We start from the raw sequence: 25,801 nt of genomic DNA on the forward strand, positions 1-25,801 counted from the left end.
TCTCACCAGGTGGAAGCTAACACGTTACCACCAATCGGCGAACCAGGACACTCTCTGCAGGCTGGAGATTGGGTGGTTGTCAAGAAGCACGTAAGAAAATCGTGTCTTGAGCCGCGTTGGAAAGGGCCATATCAAGTGATATTGACGACCACTACTGCTGTGAAGTGTGCCGGGGTTCCCAACTGGATACATGCCAGTCATACAAAAAGGGTAGCGTGTCCTGTTGAAGAGGAACTTGAAAATTCCGGTACAGCAACTTCAAGAGGAGAAGTCTCAGAGTCAGAGATCAGTCAAGAAGGATCTGAGACTACAGGAGAGCCCGCTGAGAACAGCCGTGTCCCTCAAACTATCAGTGAGTTCGAGAGAGGTGACGAAGTGCCAATCTCAGTGGAGGCAGCAGGAGAACAAAGTCAAGGAGAGGTTCTCCCAGAAGCAGACGAATACAATTCAGAATCTGAATACAGTGCTGAACAAGGAGAGAGAGACGAAGAAGTGACAAATTTGAATCACAACGAATCAAGATCTGCCGAACGAGTTCCAAGCCTATCAGGAGAAAACACCATATTATCAGAGGAGGGTGCTGTCCAAGGTGCTGAAGGAAAACGCCGAAGTAAGACGAACAGAGGTGACAATTGGCCAGACAAATCACATTTTAGAATAAGAGAAATAGCAAACGAAACAATAATAGAGGAAAGCGATACCTCACGAGCAGACAATCTGAGTGAAGGAGAACAGCAAGGTGAACGAAGAATAAAAAGAAAAAGAATAGCAAACAGAAGATATACCGGTCCTGAATGGGCATACGCTACAACCTCTGAATGGCAACAGGAATTCTTAGCATTCTGTTTTGATCGAGAAATACCAGGCCAGTACTACGGTACCTGAAGAAAATACAATAAGAAAATTGAAGAGAAAAACATTGAAAATTGTGAAAGCTGAAAAATAATAAACAAGAATCTTAGAGAAGAAATAAAACTACCGGAAAGTGACATTAAACCTGGATTTGACTTATAGAAACCTGATTACGACAAGCTGCTAACCTGAATTGACGAAAAAGGGTCCTGGAGTGAGTGAAGACGCTGTAAATTACGCAGAAAGAGTTTGCTACTCAGAGTTGATTGTTAATCTGCTATTTGATTCTATACAAACATGGCTTATAGTAACAAAGGAAGTAAAGTGTGTGGCTGGTTAGGACTTATGATAGGTGCTGTATGTGCAATAATGATTGTGGGAGTGATTGTAGGAATGCCATGGAAAGAGAGTGAAACTATTAATGCAACTTCAAAACCTGAGACTACTACTACAACTAATAAACTATCACCATGGGAGAAATTTGAGCAAGACACAAAACATCTGCATGAGGGAACTAATCCAAAAGGGGAGCTTTCTACTAATGTTTTCTATCACCTACTAAATGAGTATGTGGAAACTATGAATGCGAAAGACTGTTATGTATGCACTAAAATTCCTTCATCTGTATAGGAGGGAGTTACTTATCATAGCCTCCCTCTTACGTATGGGATTAGTTGTAGCTTGCTACTAACAAGATTTTATGATCAAGAGCATGTGCAATATTTTTATTCAAATTTAGATGTTGTGTTTTCTTTTGTGCCTGTTATTGAATTCTTAAATAAGTTAGCTAAAGAACATGATATAAAATTAGTTAGAGGTTTCTTTGAGCCAACACTAACATTTGGAACTGCTTATGCACATCGTAATAACTTAACATGCTTACTGTCTCCTGTAGAGAAAAGCTTTTTAGATCACACAGATGATAGACGAAAGGCATTAAAAGAAAGATTAGAAAAAGGTTAGAAAAACGCACTTATGCAAATGATTATGCTTATACTGAAATTAAAACACAAGGCAAGTTAGCTATAGATGCATTACACGTAGGTAGACTCTGTATATATAGACCTAAATCTGATCAAGATAATTTGTTTGTGGGAACGAGTGAATGTAGGCATGTGTTTTTGTTTCAGAGCAAATGGACCTTTATGTTAAATGGACAAGACCCAGCGATTCCTGGAATCTATTACATCTGTGGGTTAAATGCATATTACCATCTCCCTAAGGGATGGTATGGGACATGTTATTTGGGAATAATATTCCCAAAGATTTACCAGATTGATGATTTAAAACAACTACCTAAAACGTCTGAATTACAACATACCAGACAAAAACGAGAATCAGTGGCGGCTGTCATTGGTGACATATTTGGAGCCATAATCCCTTCAGTGGGGGTTATTCTAAATTCTATGAAAATTCAAAAGTTGTCTACTATTGTGGATAACATGCTGACAAATTTTACAGGAGCTATACTTCTGATGGATACTGAACTTGCTGCAGAAAGAGCTATGACTCTTCAAAACCGGCTTGCTTTAGACATTCTTTTAGCAAAGAGTGGAGTTGTGTGCAAAATGCTTAATGAACGACATTGTTGTTCGTATATACCTGACAATAGTAAGAAAATTAGAAGCATGCTTACTAACCTGACTAGAGATAGTACAGATTTGAAGGATCTAAAAGAACTTGGTGTTTGGGAGAAATTTGGAAAGGGAAGCTGGTTTACCAACATTTGGAATGGGGTACTTGCAAAAATTATGATGGGATTGTTAATTGTTCTGTTTTGTTTACTGGGATTTTGGGGAGCATGCAAAATTAATAATAAAGTGAAGAAAAATTTGGCTAACAGAACCAAAAGAAACGAAGAAAGTGAAAGAGAGAAAATGTTTAATGAAATATGGGAAAGCTCACATAAAGGAAAAGATGTTGAAATGCGCATTATGCGTAAAGTGAAAAATTAAGACCTGGAAGATTTGTGATGACGAGCGTCATCAGAGGAGGGACTGAGAGAGCGTATTTTGATATTACATATTATAGACGTGAAATGCTTATGTCTAACAATGCTGTATTAATAAAACATTCATTAAAAGCGTATTCATAAATATGGAGAATCGTTCACATGTATAAACTAATGTCAACTGTAAGAAATAATCGTTTATAGTTTACCTAACTGAGCACATTAAAACGTATAAAACTGCATTCATTAGAACTCGTATATCTTAAGTTAGCATGAGCCAAGCAGAAGCTGTATAGCTCTCATATTAAAAGCGTATTTTTCCTGTCTCTTCAGTGTGCGGACTTGCAAACGACCATGACCCAGCTATTGTTCTTTCTGTATTAGTTTGAAACATGGGGATATTTTCCCATCCGCATGCTAGCATTCTTTTAGTATAAAATGATGTGCTTCGAAACAGTTGTAGATACTTCCAAGGACAATGAGACGAGGGAAAGAGAACTTTTAACCTGAGACGTGTGCCAAGATGATGAAGTAACCCCGGATATGCCACCTACGGAAAGTCGATTATGAAGACCAATCAGAAGACAAGACAATATCGAGAGATGACAAATGCATTACTTAATGTATAATTTGATAGGTTAACAATGATGGGGTGTATTGACTAACCAATAGAATTTTGGGGGAATGAATCACGAGAAAGGGATAAAAACCCATGACACAGGAAATAATCACCATTAGGTAGGGAATGACATTGATTACATCCCGAAACTCTGTCACACTATTCTGTGATTTGAGACTTAGACAAACCATCCTTGCCCATATTACTGCCCCTTACACTTTTCTCCTTATGAGGAGAGTGTCTTGCCTCTAACTTAGATAGACTGATGGCGATTTGACTGATGTCCTGAAGACGAAGACTGATCCTGAATGCTGACTTCATCAGAGGAGGGTAATTATAAAATTGCTAATGAGAATTCATTTTGCCTTTCTTTCTAGGTACCAACTGCTGTATGTTTTATTAGAGACCTTAGCTAGATGTTTTCCAAATTGGTGTTCAAAATTGTTTTGCATGACGCCCAACATGCTAATGCTAATTAGAGGTTAGACGAGGTATTCATTCTGACTGACAAACTGACGTGACTGACATGGTGCTATGCTGAACTAGTATCTTAGAAAGCTCGATGTGTTATAATCCGCTTATATCTATCTGATTGTCTATGCTACTGATCTTTGCATTATCGAAAGCTTATTGTGGTTGTCATCTTGTAATCGTGCTTATATGCTTATTGACTTTGAGATTAATGCCTTTGCTACTAGATTGTAATCAATAGGGAATAAAACTTATAAACTTCATTAAGGTGTGGTTATTCATGACTGAAAGGTCATGGTTGCGCCGAATGTTTATTAATGTCTAAAGTAAGATATATTTTGGTGTTAAATGTTGACAATGTTATTGACATATTGATTGATATTTTGATCAGTTATCTTGTCCTACGGTGTCTCACCACTGGGCCCAAAGATTCATTGGCCTAAAACGAGTCCTGATGTATATAAATTGACATACACGGACGCTTTAACACAGTCTTAAGCTACAAATTGTGTTTTACATTATGGTGCATCAGGCAAGTCAAAACAAACTTGAAGTGATTTTGCTTGGTGTTATCTAGTTTTTCTTCATTCTCTATTGGCACCTTCACACATTATGTGTAATGTTTGAGTGTAAACCAGCCTACGTATGTTTGGTGTTTTGTGCGGTGTAGGCTAAATAGGCCTGTCTCTGATGTGATGGCTTGTTACACAAAAGTTACATTCCTTCCCTCCCCAGCATTGTGTTGCCCGGGATCCCTTGCTCACTTTCCCTCTGCTCTGTTTTATTGCAGTGTTATCTGGTCTCCTATTCACATGCTGCCAGTGGGGTTGGATTTAGGAGGCCTTGTAAACTCAGGAAGAGCTAAACCAAGTCATAATCTCTCTTGAAGCAAGCTTTATAATAACCTCTGGTGCTGGGATGTGGGCTCAAAGGGGCCTTGAAGCCCAATCACAGGTTTCTCTTTTGGACTCCAAGGCCACACTCTGTCATGCTTAACAGTCTATGAATGGGGAGTGTATACAGCCAGTCGCGAGGGCTATAGGGGGTGGGGCGGCAAAGAGAAAGGGGGGAAGATTAATAAAATAAAATAAATAAATTCCAAAAAAACTTGCCGCTGATCCTCGTCATCTCAGCAGCAGGCAGGTACAGGCTCCCAGCCTGTCCTGCAGCCAATCCTGATGCTGCTCAAAGCAGCGTTAGGATTGGCTGGGAGCTCCCAGCCACGGTGCTCCCAGGCAGACTGGGAGCCTGTGCCTGCTCGCTCCAGCCCGACAACACAGTGCCAGGCTGGAGAGAGAACAGTGCGCATGTGTGTTTGGCCGGCCCGAGATGGCCGGCCAAAGCTCGTCATCCCCAATGCCCTTCCCCTTTAACAATGAAAGGACAATAAATTCAGGCCCATATTTATCGTTTTTGCCGCAAAACAGCGATAATGCAGTTTTGCGTCAAAATTATGCCATTTATTAGAGCCACCTTAACACGATATTTATGGAGTGACGCAAGATGTCGCTGAGGAATGGCTAGTGTTTCCAAAAAAGACGCTAGCCGGTCAGGGATTATGGCGCTAGTGGGTCTGACATGACGTTAGGCTGGTTAGCGGCCAAAAAATAGCCGCTAACCAGCCTAGTGTCATTTTTGACGTACAAGCGGTCACAAACATGACTCCTGTCTAAGTATAGACATGACTCATGCCCACCACCCCAATGGCCAGCAGAGGGGACCAGTGTCCCCTGGGCAAGGCCATAAAATCCAGTGCCAGACAGGGGGCCCTATATCAGGGGCCCTCAATGGCACACCTAAGGAAAAGGAAAATACTTACCTATACTTACCTAGGATGGGGTCCCCCATCCTGTGGTGTCCCTCTGGTGTAGGTAGGGGTGTTGCTGGGTATGGGGTGGGCATCTGTGGGCCCATTCCATGGTGTTTGCCTATGGAAATGGGTCCACAGGTAACGTAATGCCTGGTCTGACCCAGGTGTTAAATAATGACACTAAGCAGGCTTAACGTCATTATTTAGGTCCGCCTACTTCGTGTGTGTTGTTTCTGTGCAGTAGTATAAATTAGGTGCTAGGTGGTTAGCGTCCTGTTGTGGACCCAATGCCTACCTTGCATCTAATTAGCACAGGGTAGTTTGTCACATCTACAACGTGGCGCTAACTCCTATATTTTGACGCTAGATGGGTCTAGTGTAAAAATATAAATATGGAGTTAAGTTTGTGCCATTTTAGCATCAAAATAAATTACGCTAATACGGCGCAACCCAAGTATAAATTTGCCCCTTAGTTTATTATCCTTTCATTGTTAAAGGATTTGCGGCGGTTGCTGCTGGCGGGGGGGTGGAGGGAGCGACGCTCCTCTGCCATAACAGAAGAACCGCCACTAGATATAGCATTGCAGCCAGAGCTGCCGACTTTTGAACTGGGAATCCGACTGATTCTTGGCATCCACTCAACACATCCTGTGATTCTGGGCAAATCACTTAGGGGCCTATTTATGGGCCCCTAGCGCCACAGAAGCGTTGCTTTTTGTGACGCTCAGGTGGTGCTAAGCACTGCGCCTTATTTACAAGGTGGCGTTAAGCCACATTTTGTGGCTTAACGTCACCTTGTAAATACGGCTCCTTCCCATGCAGCACTGTGCGTGGAAGGGGCGTGCAATGGGTGTTGTTGTGGGGGTGCCACCCATTGCATTTTGACTCTGCCTCAGATTTATGAAATTTTGTAAACCTGAGGTAGTGCCAAAATCTAATGCTACCCCCAGGGGTGGCTTTACCAGGGCACAACGAGGAGGAATACTTTGATTGCTTTTTCTTTGCGTGCTGCATTCTATAGCATGCATAGAAAGAGCAAAATGACGAAAATGATAGTTTATGTGTGGGAAGGTGTCCCTTCCTGCACTTAAACAATCATTTGAAAATGGTGCTTTGAAAGCTCCATTAGTGATTGTTTATGTGCGGGAAGGGACACCTTCCTGCACATAATTAATCACACCCCTCAACGTAGACATCCTTGCACAATGGTGCAAGAATGCCTGCGTTGGCGCTGGCAGCTAAATTTAGTGCCAGCGCAGCAGCCAATACAGGGGTATGCCATATTCACTTAAATACGGTGCATCCCTGCATTTCTAAAGTGACGCGGCGCTGCCAATTTTGGCGCAGCACCGCACTTCACCACTTTTCCATAAATCTGGCCCTTAATCTCCCAGTGCCTAAAAAAATCTGAATGTGTCCTCATGTAATAAAACTGGTGTTCATGTAAAGCGCTCCAATACCTTCTAGTTTGAGCTATGTAAAACTGCAAAACAAATATGAATGCAGAGGAGAGGGACTGATCCTTCACAGGCCTTCTGGCCCCAGAAAACGTAAGCACAGTATTTCCTCTTCATTTCCATCAATCGCATTTGCTGACATTTTTAGAAGAATGCGCTCACTTTTGTTTATAAGCCAAAGGGCAGTAGGGCAGTTTCCTTGTTTGTAAAACATCCATTTGTTGAGTGAAGACGGCATTAGCAAAGCCATTGAACTTGGCAAGATGATGATTACAATTTTGCTGTGTTTTTTTTGTTATCGCTAGCAAATGCCAAAATTATAACAAGCATAGGCAAAGCCAATAGGTCTCGGCTGTGGAAACTATTTGCAACTATTTGTAGCCATGCTATGCAGCAAAGCAAATGTTTTGCAGAGTGTCTAAAACTACTTTAAAGAAAACCTTGTCAAGCAGCCAGGACTAACGCATTTTTTTCAAACATTCAATAGCACTGAAAACATCATTCAGCACAGCAGCCATGCTCATACAGCACTGCTACAAATCATTTCCAAAGTTGGCACTACCCATGTTGTACAGCATCAACAAAAAAGCAATGCAAAGCTAATAGTCGCAATGGCAAGACCTATTTGCTTTGCCAATGATTGTTCATCATGCATTTGTGAGTAAAACATATTGTCCATCAGCCTGAAAAATTACAGGAACACTGCTAACTGGAAGGGTGGGGGGGTCCAAACAGCTGGAGATTGTAGGTGATTTGGCACCCTTGCATAGTCAGAAGCAATTAAAAGAGAGAACCGTGGACTCTGCGCTCAGACCGGAAGATGACAAGCAAGAACACACTTATCTTAGACAGTCACTACAGAAGAGATTGCTCTTCAATTAATCAACAATGCATTCACCCCATCAAGGATTTCAGACCGTTTTTCAGTGTGTAATTGTAAAGAAAACACAGTGTCTATCAAAATGATGCAAATGGCAGGAAGACCACTGCATACAACTAATGTGGAAAGGACGGAACCAAACAGGTGGAGCTTGTAGGTGATTTGGCGCATTTACAGACTCAGCCACAATTAAAAGGAAGAACCACAGACTGTATTTTTTTAAGGGGTAGAGGCTGTGTGCCCCCCCTTCCAAAACATCATTAGGACTGGGGAACCCACCTCCCTGGGCCTTAGAAATTTTAAAAGGAGTGAGGTGTGTGGCTCTCCTCCGCAAGACTTATTAGGCCCTTGGGACCCCATCCCCCAATGCTATTTGTCTGACAGGTGAGGGGGCAGTGTGGCTCCCCTCACCAAGCCTCATAAGGCCCCAGAGGACCCCATTACCTACAGCCATATTTTTTTTAAAAGGGCAGGGAGGCCTCTTTCCTCTGTAGGAAAGTGACACCTTTCTGACATAGTTACCCCCACTTTTTGTCTGGTGTCAGTATGTTTAGACAGTAGAACACTGGAATCCTGCTAACCAGGACCCCAGTGTCAGTGTCCTCTCCCCTAGATTTAGTTGGTAAGTAACATTTACACCTCACAATTGGCATACTGGTGCACCCATGTAAGTCCCTAGTATATGGTAACTAGGTACCCCGGGCACTGGTACGCCTGGGGTCCCGCATGGGCTGCAGCCTATAGGGGCCCGTGCAAACTGTGACTACAGGCCTGCAATTGCAGCCTGTGTAAAATGATGCATGCTCCTTTCACCTCAGATAGAAGGTTTCACGGTCACTGCACTCTGACCCTATATATCACCCCTAGATAGACCCTTTAGCCCAAGGGTAAGGTGCATGGTTCTCAGTGTGAATTCCAAACTCCGTTTTCTGGGCTTTGTAAGTGTGGGAAAGCCATCTTAAGGTATGTAGTGGACACTGGTCAACATGATGTGCCCAACTACATAATGGCTTTACCGAACCTAGGCATGTTTGGTATCAAACACGCTGGAATCCTGCAACTATACCGATTCCAGTGCTAGTTGCAGAATACCATGTACTCTAGGGGTTTCCTAGTGGATCCCCCATGTCTGCCTGTACAGCCCTGCAGGGTCTGCATGCCAGCCCATGCTGATGCCGACCCCCAACGCTGTTCTGCCCTCCTGCTGCTGAGCCTAACTCAGGCAGGGGGAAGCAGAATTAAAGGTTTCCTGTAGAGGAGAGGTGTTACCACCTCTCCTTTAGAAATATGTGCCTTTGGACCAGGGTGGGGGTGCCACCACACTGCTTTGAAGGGCACTTTTGGTGCCCTCCTTTTATAAACCGGTTTACTCCAGTGCAAGAGCCCCCGGCTCCGGCTCTGGGACAAAACCACACAAAGGACAGGGGAGTGACCACCCCCCTGTCCAGCTCCTCCGCTAGGGATGTGCACAGAGCTCTGCCAGGTGGCCAGTTGTTTCTGCCATCTTGGAACTAAGAGGCCCCTGGGAGCATCTGACTGGTTAGTCTAGCCGGGTGACGTCCCTGACCCCACTGATGGTGGGTCACTGCAGTAAGTGTCCAACCCCCTTCCTGGGTTACTTAAGGGCTCCTCTGAGGGTTGGACCCTAGATTCGTCTGTGGATTCATCTTAAGGCTCTCCTGCAAAACACTTCTGCAACATGGACACTGGAACTGCTGCTGGACTTTGCCAGGACCCAATACAAGACTGCACCTAGTAGGAGAGCTCCTACAGAAAATTTGTGTCCGTGCATTGCAGGGACTCTGCAACTTCTGTGGCTGTGCATCCCCCAGAGTCACCAGGGCTCTGCCAGCACTTAGGAAAGCAACAAGGAATCTCCCTTGGAGTGAAGGAGTCACTCCCCTGCATCCACAGGCACCTCAACGATGACAACCGGTTTGTGGATTCGGCTGTCCCATGGATTCTCCAAGGCTCTACAACACAGGTGATGGCTCTGTGGCACTCCAGAGGTCTGACCTGTCTTCTTTGCATCTGAGAAGTCTGTGGTCCCTCGTTGGAGCTGGTTGGCTGGAACCCCTGTGCACTGCATCTGTTTGTCACTGCCAAACCTTGTTTTGCTCTCCCGTCCGGAGACCTCCTAGCTCCAAGAAGCCCTAGCCTCCAGCACTACACACCACCAAGAACAAAGTCCTCTCTGGAACCTCTGCAATGTGGGCATCCCTGTTTCCTCTGCTGCTGAGGCCTCCCTGCGACTCCGTGTGCCTGCTGGGGGCTCCATCAATTCCTCTGGCTCTCCTGCTTGCTGAGGGCTGGCCCGACTTACCTGCAAACATAGATTCTCCTGGATCTTACTGGTCCCCAAAATTCTGCAACACTCCGTGCAATGCTATCTTGCATTTGCTAAGGCTTTTCAGTGGTTCTGCTGACCACTGATCCCTCTGCAATTTGACGACTGGCTTGGGACAGCTTGTGGATAACTCCTGGAATCCACTGTCCCACAGGAAAGCATCACCAAGAAAAGTGGCCATTTCCCCCTGCACTGCCTAGGCACCCCTGGGTGGTCGGGAGTCTGCCACTTCCTTCCTTAGGTCCTCTTCTTCTGAAATCCACACCTGGGTTCCACCAACCTGGTCAACAGGTTGTGACAGCAGCTGAACACCTAAGGTCCCCCATTGACTTCAACAGGAGGTTCTGACACAAATTCATCCCTACCCACCTTGGCTACCTGGTGTAGATACTCCACTTCTCTTGGTATCCACTGGTACTGGCACTCTTGAACCTCCCTTGCCCCAAAGGGTTGATACGGGGTCCTCTGGGAAGAGTCCTAAAACTCGAAAACTCCAACTGTGACTTCCTCATGTTATCCTAGGAACACTGACCTGGGGTTACAACTCTACACACGGGTGCCTCCTAAGGGTCCCTGAGTTGGTAGTGATTTTCGCATCTAATTTTTTTAGTGTATGATTTGCTCCCTGTGGTAGATGAGATGTATTACATCACTATTAGAATGTAGAATGTAAGGGGAATTCTATTCCTTAGGCTGGAGTAGGGCTAGCTGCTGGCTGTGCAAGAGTGGATGGGATACTCTGAATAAATAACCTACACATACTCAATCTCATCTTCGAGTACTTATTACACTGGCGAAGAGTTGTGGAGAAAAATGGGTTTTTTTTGGAGTGTCCTAACACCTTGCATCTTGGAAATCTCTGAAGTCATTCAGGTTTGTAACTGTGGAATCTACAAAGAGATCGTATACAGTAAATCTTGATATTAAGAACTAAAGAAGTTCCTTTTCGGCGTGATTAAGAACCAGTTATTGCACCCGCTGGAAAATAACTCGATATTTTAAACGTTGGATTTACTACTTGCAAGCACTACTGGATTTACTATTTGGAAGTGCTGGATTTACTATTTGTAAACACTACTGGCGAACCATCCGTTTGCTTACAAAACTTTTTTTTTTTTCTTTCTTTACATTAATAGTTTGAATATTCAGTATCTAACTTACAATGAGCGTTGAATATTTGAAAATCAACTCACCCGTTGTGTTCTCGTGATTCCATGGTCATTAAAGGAATTCCCGCTTTTTACCAGGATGACGGACAGCTTTCCAAAACGACCCCACTGCGTTTTACCACCGATTCCGGTGGTGCGTTGTTGATGCACAGAAGCACGAGGACATCTCCACAGAGACACACTAGTAACAATAACATGGCCAAAGGCACACAAGGTTGCTGGAGACGTTTACCCCGTGGCCCGTCAGGTACCCCTAGTGTACAATATAAACGGGGCGTATAAAACATGCTAGGTAACGCTTACTGACATACTCGTAGAAAATACTCCGGTTGGTTCGGTCACGATGCTCATTTTTACAGAAACTAAACCTCAACAGGAAACACTTACCAATATAAACGTAGCAGGTGCCCCAGTTGAAGCTCAGCTTCTGGAAAGGACAAGCCACCCTAACTCTCGGGCTTGGCAAAGATAAAGCAAGGCTGTGCGCTCAGAGATCCCATAGCAAAAAAAGATCCAGAATCCTTCCTGGAGGTGAACTGATGATGTACTAGAGCGTAATCTGTATCTAACTGTGACGCGCGGTTTCTATCTTCCTCTCCTGGAGGCACAGAGTAGAAGGTTCTCCCTTTATGAAGCACCTGTAAGCTCCGCCCGCTGAGCCATGCCCCGTCCACCCTCGAAGTAGGTAGGGAATTCCCGCCTCTTGCCAGGATGACGGACAGCTTTCCAAAACGACCCCACTGCGTTTTACCGCCGATTCCGGTGGTGTGTTGTTGATGCGCAGAAGCACGAGGACATCTCCACAAAGACGCACTAGTAACAATAACATTGCCAAAGGCACACAAGGTTGCTGGAGACGTTTACCCCGTGGCCCATCACGTACCCCTATTGTACAATATAAACAGGGTATATAAAACATGCTAGGTAACGCTTACTGACATACTCGTAGAAAATACTCCGGTTGTGTAGGCCACGATGCTCATTTTACAGAAACTAAACCTCAAAGGAAGCACTTACCAATATAAACGTAGCAGGTGCCGCAGTCGAAGCTCAGCTTCTGGAAAGGACAAGCCACCCTAACTCTCGGGCTTGGCAAAGATAAAGCAAGGCTGTGCGCTCAGAGATCCCATAGCAGAGGAAGATCCAGAATCCTTCCTGGAGGTGAACTGATGATGTACTGGAGCGTAATCTGTATCTGACTGTGACGCGCGGTTTCTATCTTCCTCTCCTGGAGACACAGAGTAGAAGGTTCCCCCTTTATGAAGCACCTGTAAGCTCCGCCCGCTGAGCCACGCCCCGTCAACCCTCGACATAGGTAGGGGAATTCCCACCTCTTGCCAGAATGATGGACAGCTTTCCAAGGCGACCCCACTGCGTTTGCCGCCGACTCGCGTGGTGCGTCGTTGATGCGCAGGGGCGCGAGGACATGTCCGCGGGGACGCACTAGTGGCAATGACATTGCCGGGGGCACACAAGGTTGCTGAAGACGTTTTGCCCCCGTGGCCCATCACGTACCCTAGTGTACAATGTGGACGCGGCAGATGCCGCGGTTTGAAGCTCACCTTCTGGAAAGGACGGCCCACCCTGGCTCTTGGGCTTAGCAGGGATGGGGCGGGGCGGGGCTGTGCGCTCAGAGATCCCATGGCGGAGGGGATCTGGAATCCTTCCTGGAGGTGAGCTGATGATGTGCTGGAGCGTGGTCTGTGTCTGACTGGGACGCGCGGTTTCTGTCTTCCTCTGCTGGAGACACAGAGTGGAGGGTTTCTCCCTTTGTGGAGCACCTGGGGGCTCCGCCCGCTGGGCCACGCCCCATCCACCCTCGAGGTAGGTGGGGGAGTTCCCGCCTTTTTACCAGGATGATGGATGGACGACTAAGTATTTTTTACCCATGTTTCTAATTATGTATTGTATGTGCAGATGTGTGTGTATAGTCATGTGTGTGTGTGTGTATAAATATATATATATATGTGTATATGTTGTTTCTGTGCCTGGCATGTTTCTATGAATTTCTGCTCTCTTTTTATCACACTTATCTACTCATCGCTCTTATGTCATGTCTCTATCAAACTATCCTCCATTCTCACTCGGACTCATCCCAAATCCCTTCGACCACTTCCATCTCCTAAATATCTCTGCCTAAGCTCATCCCTCCACCCCCACATCTAACTCACCAAACCTCACTCTACCTCTGTGACCTCCCACACAACCCTACTAAATTCTCCTGCATTCATCTCACCCTGCTACTATGCTCTCCCTAACCCTTCCACATCCTCTTTCCCCTCCGCCCCCCTTTTATTCATCTCAAGCCTTTGGATTGAGCAAATGAAGGATAAACTCCCAATTAACACTTTTGGATTTCTTTCCTCCTCCACCCCTCCATTACTCCAGTCAATCTAACTAACAAACTCTCATATCCGCAGCTCAAATTAACTCATAATAATACTAAAACTGTACTCCTTATTAAATTATACTAATCCATCACTAATTCTTGTTGGGTACCGGAGTAGCGTGCTACTCATCGAAAAGCGCTTCGACGCCTCGTCAGGGGTAGTAAGCGCTATATAAATACGATTACAATTACAATTACAATTAAAGAATGCTAGCTCACTCTGCTTTGGTTTGTGCACGGTCTTTTGCTGCTGACGTTGATCATCAAGAAAACAAGGTGATTTCCTGTAGAAACTTTTCATGCGCAGCGTAATGCATCAGGAAAATGGAGGATTTCCTTTAGAAAACATCCTCTTTATTTTCCACAGGTTTCAAAGACGACAACAACTACAGCGATACACACGCTATTAGCAAGTGAAGTGTTGAGCGTCAAGGAAAAAGAGAATTTCCTTTTCGAAAACATCCTCTTTGTTTCCTACGCGTTCTAAAAACACTGTCATCTGCAGTGATACACACGCTATTAAACCTTTCAGCGAGATGCATGCTTGGTGTGTATTTTGACAACGACTCTCAGGATTTGATATTCGTCTACAAGGAATACTACAAAAGTTCTCAACAATTAGAATTTACACATTAATGCTTGGGATATCATATTTAAAAAAAAAAGTTAAATATTTGTTTATTTATTCCGTAGTAACTATGCAAAACATTCCAGCTCCACCTCCACCTTTCTTTTTGACTATGCCAGGAGATCCGCCTATAATTTTGTCTAAGTGTATTCTAGAGTATGTGGTACCAATTTGTCCAATAAAAGAAAAACATTTTTACTTATGCACTGCCGGGGAAGTGAAGGTCAGGAAGGTTTTGAAACATTACCTGACCTAGGTAATGAGGGTACTGATTTAAATGAATTTGAAATATGTTGAAAAAAATGAGACCTATATTACTTACCTAAGATTAGCATAATTGTGGAACGTTATCACTTCGGTATGAGAGAGCAGAAACCCAATGAAAGTATTGAAGAGTATGTGACAGCTCTGAGGAGGTTAGCTTTATCTTGCAAATTTGGGCCTACAATAGAAGAGCGTATTAGAGATCAATTTATGTTGAGATGTTGCAGTGACAAAATAAGACAAGAACTGTGGGGTAAGGATGATCCTTCTCTACATGAAGTAATAACTTTGGCCAAAAGTGTGGAACAAACTTTAGCATGTGTTGAGGAGTTAGAAAGAAAGAAAAAAACGGCAGTAAATAAGATTTGTCCAAAGAATGAACAAAATAGATGCAAAGATGGAGATGGTGATAAAGAGGATGGAAAAATTACTCAAGGGCAGTGGGCTAAATTCAAGAATACCAAATGTTTTTAATGTGGTAACATTGGTCATTATGCTTCATATAAGAAGTGTCCAGCTCTCAACCTAACTTGCAAAATATATAACAAAAAGGGTCATTTTGCCAAGTGTTGTAAGTCAGGCAAAAGTCTAACACTGGTAAAGGCAGTTGAAGATTGTATTTTATCTGTTTGTGCGCAACCTGAACAAAAAAACACCCCAGAGATAATGTCACTATCTTGGGGGTTGAGCGTGAAGTTTTGTTCGACTCTGACGCATGGTTGACTTTGATATCTAATGATTTATTTGACAATCATTGAAGTCACAAAATGAATTTGAAAGAACCTGATTTGATTCCTCGTGCGTATGGTAGGCAGGTTATAGAACTTAGAGGATATTTTGAATCTGATGTTTCTTTCAAAGCTAACACAACTTTTGGAAAGGTATATGTTCCTGTGAAAGAGGACAGTGTTCTGAGTTGGCCACACCAAAGGGAGTTAAATGTTGTTCTAGACCCAAATTCTCCTACACCCGTTATGATTAAGAGAGAGTTTGTTGAGATGTTATGAGCAAATGATGTGCGTGAACTTTCAGTGCAAAGTGAGAATATTGCATCTATACCTGAGTTTGTTAATGAATTTAAGGATGTATTTAGCGACAAATTGGGATGTTTAAAGGGGTATGCTAACTGCATAAGAATCAGGAAAGTGCCTATTCCTGTGATTGCCAAAGTACGTCCAATTCCTAAATCTATGAAGGATGAAGTTGAAAATGAGATAAAGAGGCTATGCAAAGATGGAGTAATCGAGCCAGTAGAATGCTCTGAGTGGATTTTACCAGTTGTGATTGCACGCAAACAATCAGGCGAAATCAGATTATGCATTGATTTGAGGAATCTCAATAAATGTGTAGTCAGTGATCAATTTCCGCTTCCCAACATAACAGAGATGGTCTCACTTTTACATAGGTCAAAGTTTTTTAGTACACTGGATTTGACCTCTGCATATCATCAAGTCATGTTACATCCCGACTCAAGAGATTATACCACATTTATCACACCCTTTGTGACTTTTCGGTTCATAAGGATGCCATTTGGATTGGTGTCAGCTGCTGCTGTTTTCCAGTGCATGATGTATAGTTTATTCGGATCAGAACCAGGGGTTAAATATTTCCAAGATGACATATTGATTCACGGACAGACTGAAAAGGAGCATGAGATGAGGGTGAAAAGAGTTTTATCATATTGAGAAATAATGGTTTGATGCTCAAACTAAAGAAATGTTCTTTCAATAAGACAGAGATTCAATATCTAGGTCACAACGTCACTTCTAAGGGTTTGTATCCAAAGGACGATCTTGTTATGAATATTTTAAAATTGCATACTCCTGAAGGGAAAGAGGAACTGTTGTCTTTTCTTGGGATGGTAGAGTTTCATGCTAAGTTTTTGCCTAATTTGGTCTCCAAGATGGAGCACATGAGAGACTGCTTAAGAAAGGAATTGAATTCACGTGGGATGAGGAGTGTAAGAAGGAATTTGAAAGTATAAAAAAGGAATTGACAACATTTGAGAGTTTGAATTTGTTTGATCCTGGAAAAAAATGTGTAAGTATGACAGATGCAAGTATAAAAAGGTCTGGGGGCGATACTGTTACAGGATTTTGGCAGTGGTGATGATCTCAGGCCTGTGGTGTTTAGTTCTAGAATATTGCGAGGGGCGGAGATGAATTATTTGACAATTGAAAGGGAGGCTCTGAGTGTGTTTTGGGCAATCAACAAGTTCAAGAATTTTGTGTGGGGAAGAGAGTTTTCTATTTTCACTGACCATAAGCCACTTGTGGAAGTTTTTACGAAGAAAGGACTAGACATGATTTCTGATGGGATTAGCAGATGGATTGTTGGTCTTCAAGATTTTTGTTTTAAAATTTTCTATGTTCTAGGACCAAACAACAGAACTGCTGATTGTTTGTCAAGACTTAGTTCTGATGTTGAAGAGTGCTATGAGGAAAGTGATGAGGATGTAATCAGAGTGTGTAGCATCACAGAAAGGATAGTGGAACAAAACGAATGGTTGAGAGCTATGGCGGAAGATTCTGTGTTACAGCGAGTGTGTGAGGCACTTAAGCATGGGTGGAATTCAAATGTGAAACGTGACAAATTCCTAGGAGGATATTGGAGAGTAAAAGATGAGTTGTCAATAGCAGATGGTTTCCTTTTGCGTGGTTTGAGGTTAGTTGTTCCATCTGAGTTGATTAACAAGATTATGGAGTTGGGACATGCGGGACGTCAAGGGATCAGTAAGACGAAAGCTAGAATTTGTCTCAATTATTGGTGGCCTGGAGTGGACCTGATGATTGAAAGGCTGATCAGAGAATGTCCTGATTGTTGCAACATCGACAAAGTATACAAAACTAGGGTACCTCCGATGTGTGTTAGAGAATTTTCTAGCAAGCCATGGGATGTGGTGGCAGACAATATTGTTGGATCGATTCATGCAAAAGGAGGGGCTAGCTATATCTTAGTATTGGTAGATCAGTTTTCTAGGTGGGCTGAAATTGGCATTGTCAGTAGTATTGAGATCAGGAGAATTATCAAGTTTTTTTATGAGATTTTCAGTCGTGAAGGTTTACCGAATACTATTGTGACTAATAATTGTCCACAGTTTGTTTCTTTTGAAATGAAGGAATTTCTAAAGTGCAGGAGCATTGGGCATAGAATGTGTTCTTTGTATCATCCTGAGGGAAATGGTACTATTGAGAGATTCAATAAATGTGTGAAAGAATGTGTACAGTTGGAAGTTGCTGCGGGTAGGAATTGAAAGGAGGGTCTAAGAGAATTTTTGCACGCTTACAGGTTTACACTACATTCAACGACTGGTGAATGTGAGAGAAAATGTGTTGAAAGAAGGAAAGAATGTTATGATAAAAAGAAGAGTGCAGTAAATGCTGGTGTAAAGGTCGGTGACAAAATTTTAGTGAAGAAACCTTCTTTGTATAAGAGTGGAAGTAAGTTCATGGGTCCATTCGAAGTCATTAAACTTTTCAGAAATGCTGTCAAAACTAAGGTTGGGAGGATATGGAACCTCAATCGTGTTGTGATATCAAAAAGAGTTTCATGAGATTGTCATCCTAATTATCTGTTTGTTCTTCATTACTATGGGTTCTTCATATTTCGGTTTCTGTGGTATGTTATTATTTCCTCTGTACTTCATATTATTTATTGTCAAATGTTTAAATGTATTGGGGGAAGGTGTGTGGTAGATGAGATGTATTACATTACTAATAGAATGTAGAATGTAGTGGGAATTCTATTCCTCAGGCTGGAGTAGGGATAGCTGCTGGCTGTGCGAGAGTGGATCTGATACTCTGAATAAAGAACCTACACATACTCAACTTCATCTTGGAGTACTTATTACACTTTCCCCCCTTCATAGGGGACCATATTATTTTATGCCTTTACTTACCTGTTTCTGAGTATATTTTTGTACGTTCATATCTCCGGTTAGGAGATATACCAAAGTTAGTTTAGTGTTATAATAAATAATACATTGTTTTTCTAACGCTGGCATGGTTCTTTCCCGGGTGTACATCACTGACCTATGTGGTATTTGAAACTGCTTTACTCCTTCCCAGATGAACCTCAGCTGCTCTCCACAGCTACCCTGTGGGAGCTCTGGTTTTCTAGAACCTCCTACACTATCACTAAGGGTTGCCTGGACTCAGTACAGGGTGCCTCACCTATAGGTGTACACCATATACTGAGACAGCCTCCTACATCCTTGAGCTTCATTAGCCCTGGGTGACCACATCCCCAGGCCAGTATTCATGTTTAAACATGAGGGCGTCCATGTGGGCCCCATCCTCAAGCGTCATTAGGCCCTGGGGACCCCATCCCAAGAGCGTTTTTTTTTAAGGTGAGAGGGGCTGTGTGGCCACTCTTCCTGAGCCTCATTAGCCCTGGGGACCTCAGAGCCCTACATGTTTTAAAGAGCAGGGAGTCCATGTGGCCCCACTCACTGAGCCTCATTAAGTATTTTAAAGGGAGGAGGTAACATAGCCCCTCTTCCCGTGCCTCATCAGACCCTGGGGACCCCATCTCCCAGGGCGGTATCTAATTTGAAGTTTGGGGGCACACGACCACCCTTCCTGAGCCTATTATGGTCCTGTGGACCCCATCCCCCAGGGCCCAAAGCATTATTGATGGGCATGTGCCCTGTTTCTCACCCGGGGCACCCACCATGCACAACATTGGGTGTTACAGGGAGTGCCCAAGGGCCCCTGCAGCCCAGTTGATTCCTCACATGCTGCGGTAGCCAGTATAGCTTCCGTCCACAAGGAGTAGCTATTTATGCTGCTTCTTCCGAGTGGGAGCAAGATCTTGACCTGTTTTCCTGCCTGCAGCAGTGCAGGCAGGGAAACAGAATACAAGTCTGCTCTCAGCCGGCAGGAGCATTTTGAAAGCTCCCACTGTTGGGAGCAGACTTTGGTGGTCATTACAACCCTGGCGGACGGTGTTAAAACGGCGGTAAGACCGCAAACAGGCCGGCGGTAAAAAAATTGGAATTACGATTCAAACAAACAGCACGGCGGTCACCGCCAACAGACAGGCGGAGGACAAAGTACCGCCCACAGTATCACAACTCACCAATCCGCCACCTTTTCCGGGCGGATTCACCGCGGACAAAAACATGGCGGTAACAGGACTTTGAACGGAAAACGCTCACCTATACACACCCCACGAGGAACCAGGACGCCATGGAACCAGAGCTGCAGATCCTGCCAGCCCTTATCTTCTTGCTCCTCTACCAGGAGCACGAACGCCGGCGGCGAAGACCACGGTGAGTACTGCACCTACGACACAGGGGGGGGGGGAACAGGGACACACACACGCAACACCCCCACCCCCACCCTCACCCACGACAACACACACACGAATACATCATGATACATTATCGTTACACCCCCCAACCCCCCGGAAGAATGCAAAGACCAAAGAAAATGAGTGTAACCATTGTAATATATGAAAATGCAGTACACAAAAATATACATATATACACTATAAACAAAATATACACCAAGAATAGTAGTCCAGGTAGTGCTCCATTGAAGTCTGTGGAACACTGGGCCCACACGGTATGGGCGAGGCCCACACAAAATCCCCGACCATGACGGAGAGAACACTGCAGGGGCATCAGATAGCAATAAAACAGGCACCTCAAGGGGAGGGAAAGGGGGGCACCTCAGCCGGTTGAGTGCACGATGCCAAATCCACGAGGGGGCCACATGCCCACTGTTCAATCCTGGGGAGTGCAAAGCCACAGTCTCTCAAGTCTCTACAGTGGGTGGGTTGCCCACGGTGCAATCCTGGGGAGTGCAAAGCCACAGTCTCTCAAGTCTCTACAGTGGGTGGGTTGCCCACTGTGCAATCCTGGGGAGTGCAAAGCCACAGTCTCTCAAGTCTCTACAGTGGGTGGTTTGCCCACTGCTTTATCCTGGGGAGTGCAAAGCCACAGTCTCTCAAGTGGATGGCAGTCTCCACTGGTTCTGGAGGGGGCTTGGTGCCCAGAGTGCTTCATCCTGCCAAGGACTGAGGTAGTGGATGTATCTCTCCACTGGTTCTGGAGGGGGCTTGGTTCCCAGAGTGCTTCATCCTGCTCGTGACGGACTCAGTAGCGTCAGTGCCCTTGGCGCTCATGGGCCAACGGTGCATATGGCGGCGGTTCCCTGTTCAGCGGTGCTTGTGGCGACGGTGCCCTGTTCAGCGGTGCTTGTGGCAGCGGTGCCCTGTTCTGCGGTGCTTGTGGCGGCGGTGCCCTGTTCAGAAGTGCTTGTTGCGGCGGGGTCCTTTGCAGTGACTCAGCTGCTGGTGGTCCTTCATGACCCAGCCGGCTGGTGCTGGCGGTCGTGTCTGGCCCAGCCGGCTGGTGCTGGCGGGCCTGTCTGGCCCAGCGGGGCTGGTGCTGGCGGGCCTGTCTGGCCCAGCGGGGCTGGTGCTGGCGGTCCTCTCTGGCCCAGCGGGGCTGGTGCTGGCTGTCCTATCTGGCCCAGCGGGGCTGGTGCTGGCGGTCCTGTCTGGCCCAGCGGGGCTAGTGCTGGCGGTCCTGTCTGGCCCAGCGGGGCTGGTGCTGGCTGTCCTGTCTGGCCCAGCGGGGCTGGTGGCGGTGGCCTCTTGGGCAGCAGGGTAGGTGCTGGCGGTGGCCTCCTGGGCAGCGGGGATGATGGCGGTGGCCTTCTGGCCAGCAGGGCAAGTGCTGGCGGTGGCGGGGATGATGGCGGTGGCCTCCTGGGCAGCAGGGCAGGTGCTGCCGGTGGCCTCCTGGGCAGCGGGGATGATGGCAGTGGCCTCCTGGGCAGCGGGGATGATGGCAGTGGCCTCCTGGGCAGCGGGGATGATGGCGGTCTTCTCCGCCGTGCTGCTCTTCCCAGACCTTCTGACTTTCGTGTGGCCCTTCCCCAAATTGGAGGGTGTCGGAGCTGACTCCACACTCCCACCTGTACCCCTGGGAGCGGCTTTGGTGGCTGGAGTCTTCCCCCTCTCCCGCCGGGCACTGGGCAACTTTTGATGCTTCACAGGTGGGGGACTGTCCGTGCTGTGGCTCCGTGCCACACTGGCTGCCCTGGTGGCCGGTGCACTCCAGATTCCGGTGACTACAGGCACCACTGGTCCCGGAGATGTTGTGGCTGAGGTGCCAGGTTGGGACCTGGAGAGTCGGGCCCTAGGAGACAGACGGGGTGGGGAAGGTGTGGGAAAGAGGTCAAGGTTGGACAGGAAACGTTTTTTGGAAACACTGGAACGGGTAGCTGGTGGGGGTTTGGGAGTGGAGGAAGAGGTTGTGGTTGTAGGAGGTGTCCGTTTGGTGACTTTGGGTGAAGGTGCATGCGCTGGAGGCTGATGTGAGGTGGATGGCTGTTGGGTGGGTGTGTGCCTGCGTTTGTGTATCTTGGGAGGTGGCGTCAAAGACACACTGGGAGAGGACACAGGGGACGTGTGAATGGCAGTGGGGGTTGTGACTGCACGTAAGCGGGGTGTGGTGGTGTGTGTGCTGTGATGGCAGTAGTGGCTGTAGATGTAGTGCATGCAGGTGTGAGTGTAGACGAGACTGGGAGGGAGGAGGGAAACGAGGAGGAGGGGGACACAGTGGAGGCAGTGGATGTTGGTGCGTCTGCATGTGTGTGATGCTTGCGTGAGTGCCTGTGGGATGTGTGGTGCTTATGTTTGCCTGAGCTTCCCTTGTGTGTTGACGTGTGTGCATGCTGGTCTGAAGGTGTGCTTGGGATAGGCTGAGGTAGAGGGGATTGGGTCTGGGTGGAGGAAGTTGGAGGGGGGAGGCTAGACACAGGGACAATGGCTGCCATCAGTGCTGAGGCCAGAGTCTGAAAAGCTCGCTGAAGGGCCGCCTGACCAGAATGAATGCCCTCCAGGAATGCATTGGTTTGTTGCAACTGCCTTTCAACACCCTGGATGGCATTCAAAATGGTAGACTGCCCAACATTGAGAGACCTGAGGAGGTCAATGGCCTCCTCACTGAGGGCAGCAGAGGTGACTGGGGCAGGGGCTGAGGTGCCTGGGGCGAAGGTGATGCCCACCCTCCTGGGTAAGCGGGCACGGGGCAAAGGCTGAGGGGCTGCTGGGAGGGCGGTGCTGGTGGGGGGGCGGCTGTAACTGTAGATGCAGGGGACACAGATTTTGCCACCACCACAAGAGAGCTCCCATCAGAGGACGAGTCCGTGTCCCCGCCGTGGAGCTCCCCTCGCCCTCCGTCCCACTGGTGAACTCGGAGTCCGTTGTCTGGCCCTCCAGGGCCTTGTGGGATGCAGCTTCCTCCTGCTCCGGTGCCACTGCTCCTCCGCCTGATGATGCTAATGCACACAAGAACAGGGAGACCACAAAAAGGGGGGGGGCGACAGAAGAAAGACATGTTGAGTGCATGCATTACCGCTACCGTTGGCAGACACGACAGACACAGAAGCCCCCTGCACTACGCCATGCACTTGGCCTCCACTGTTCAATCCCTGGGACATGGCCTACAAGGCTATGGACGACATCTGCACAAATGGATGACACAGGAGCCTGACTAGGTGTACTTGGCACTGTACACAGGTGGGGTGGGGTGGGGTGCCACAGGGTCAGCCAGAACAAGGGGACTTTGCCTACTAAACTCATCCTGGGGGGGGCGTGTCCAAGATGGCGGAGCGCTAGGACGGGTCCGCCAGCGCTCCGCCGCCTCGATCCACAGTAGCGCCTTGCGGCCCGTCTGGGGGAAGCCCGGAGGCTCCCCCCGAGTCGCGGAGCACCCTCGAGGGACCCTTGCCGCTCGGTGGCTGCTTTGAGCGGGGTTGTGCCGCTCCCGCGGGAGAGCAGAGTTCGGCCCCGGAGCTGGGACATGGCCGCGGAGCGACCTGAGAGGCGGCCTGGGCCGCGAGACGGGCTCTCCCCCGGCGGCCCTCCGGAGTTTGGTGCCGAGAGAGCAGGGGGCCTGGGGATTCACTCTGGGCCCCTGAGCGGCTGGATTGCGCAGTGGGCCTTGGACCCGAGACGTCTGGGCGCCCTGGAGGAAAGGGGCGCTCCAACATGTGCCTCTGGATTGGGGGCTGCGGGCCGGTGTTCTTCGCTTGGGCGTAGCTGTTTGGGGCCTAGTAGAGTGCGGGCCCCCGATAGAAGCTGGGGGCCCGGCTGCTGGCCCCATATTACTGCACGCTATTATTTGACTTTTTAAACAAGTGTGGGCCCGCGCCCACGGTGGAAGAGGCATCAGTGGCGGATTTCCGTGAGCGGTGGCTCCTAGCCGCTGGACCCAGGTGCGGTCCCTGCGTTCAGTGAGGGACATGCTTGCAGGGACGTGCCTGACATCGGGGACTATGTCAGGGACGTGCCTGGGACAAGGGCCCTGGAGGGTCGGGCAGAGACGGACTCAGAGGTGAGCTCTCCTGTTACGAAGGGCCTTTTGACCTCCTTGATTGACTCGCTCCGGGGCGATATTCAAGATCTGCGTAAGGACATCTCACAGGAGGTGAAGGAGCTGCGAGGAGAGGTTTCCTCCTTGGGTGAATGTGTATCGCAGCTAGAAGATAGTGAGATCCCTCGTGGTGAAGAGGTGGCGGGACTGCAACAGGAGGTGGTCTGCCTCTGAGAGCAGCAGGACCTCCTCCAGATGGCGGTCGAGGACTTGGAAAACCGCTCGAGGTGACAAAATATTCGTATTAGAGGGGCCCCGGTTGGTGCGGAAAAGGAGGACATTGGAGACTACGTGGTGGACCTGTTCCGCTCTTTGCTGGGCCCGTACGAGACACAGGAGGTGGTCCTGGATCGGGTCCACAGGGTTGGGCATGCTGGGGGCCCCAGAGACCGCCTCCCAGATATCCTAGTCTGTCTCCATAACTTTGTTCTTAAAGAAAAGATTCTACAGCGGGCCCGCAATCTTCAGCACGTAACCATTCGAGGGCATGAACTCCAGCTATTCCACGATCTATCTGTGCGCACCTTGCAGAGGCGGAGAGAATTGAGATCGATCACGGATCATTTGAGAGCGCACAATGGCCCTCATTCTGACCTTGGCGGGCGGCGGAGGCCGCCCGCCAAAGTCCCGCCGTCAGGTTACCGTTCCGCGGTCGAAAGACCGCGGCGGTAATTCTGACTTTCCCGCTGGGCTGGCGGGCGGTCTCCTTCAGACCGCCAGCCAGCCCAGCGGGAAAGAGGCTTCCACGATGAAGCCGGCTCGGAATCGAGCCGGCGGAGTGGAAGCTGTGCGACGGGTGCAGTTGCACCCGTCGCGTATTTCACTGTCTGCGCAGCAGACAGTGAAATACATGTAGGGGCCCTCTTACGGGGGCCCCTGCAATGCCCATGCCAGTGGCATGGGCACTGCAGGGGCCCCCAGGGGCCCCGCGACCCCCCCTACCGCCATCCGGATCTCGGCGGTCCGACCGCCGGGATCTGGATGGCGGTAGGGGGGGTCGGAATCCCCGCGGCGGTGCAGCAAGCTGCGCCGCCGCGGAGGATTCAATGGGGCCGCGGTACACTGGCGGGACCCCGCCAGTGGTGCCGGTCCGACCGCGGCTTTACCGCCGCGGTCGGAATCCCCATTGGAGCACCGCCGGCCTGTCGGCGGTGCTCCCGCGGTCCTCCGCCCTGGCGGTCAAAGACCGCCAGGGTCAGAATGACCACCAATGTGTCTTATTCCTGGGGCCATCCGTTCCGATTGGTCTTCCGGTGGGAGGAGCAGCTTCGGCAGGTGAAATCCGTCCAGGAGGCCAGCCGTGTCTTGGGCCTTTAGGATATAGGTCAGGATGTTTGCGAGGGGGCGACCCTGCCGTCAGGGGTCCCCCTCGTTGGTGGAGAAAAGAGGAGAGAAGGAAGCTGCAACGTCCGACAGCCTCGGAGCTGAGGTCGGAGAGAGAATCCGCTTTGAACAGTGTGGCAGCCGGAACTTTAGCCTAGGGAAGACGCTCGGGGTGCCCGGGTTTGCTTTTGGCCGTGCTGCTAATAGCATGCTGATCGTTGAAGAGGGTCGGGGCGGTGGGGGCGATGGA

This window comes from Pleurodeles waltl, chromosome 3_1 (assembly GCF_031143425.1).
Source record: "Pleurodeles waltl isolate 20211129_DDA chromosome 3_1, aPleWal1.hap1.20221129, whole genome shotgun sequence".
Taxonomy (NCBI): Eukaryota; Metazoa; Chordata; class Amphibia; order Caudata; family Salamandridae; genus Pleurodeles; species Pleurodeles waltl.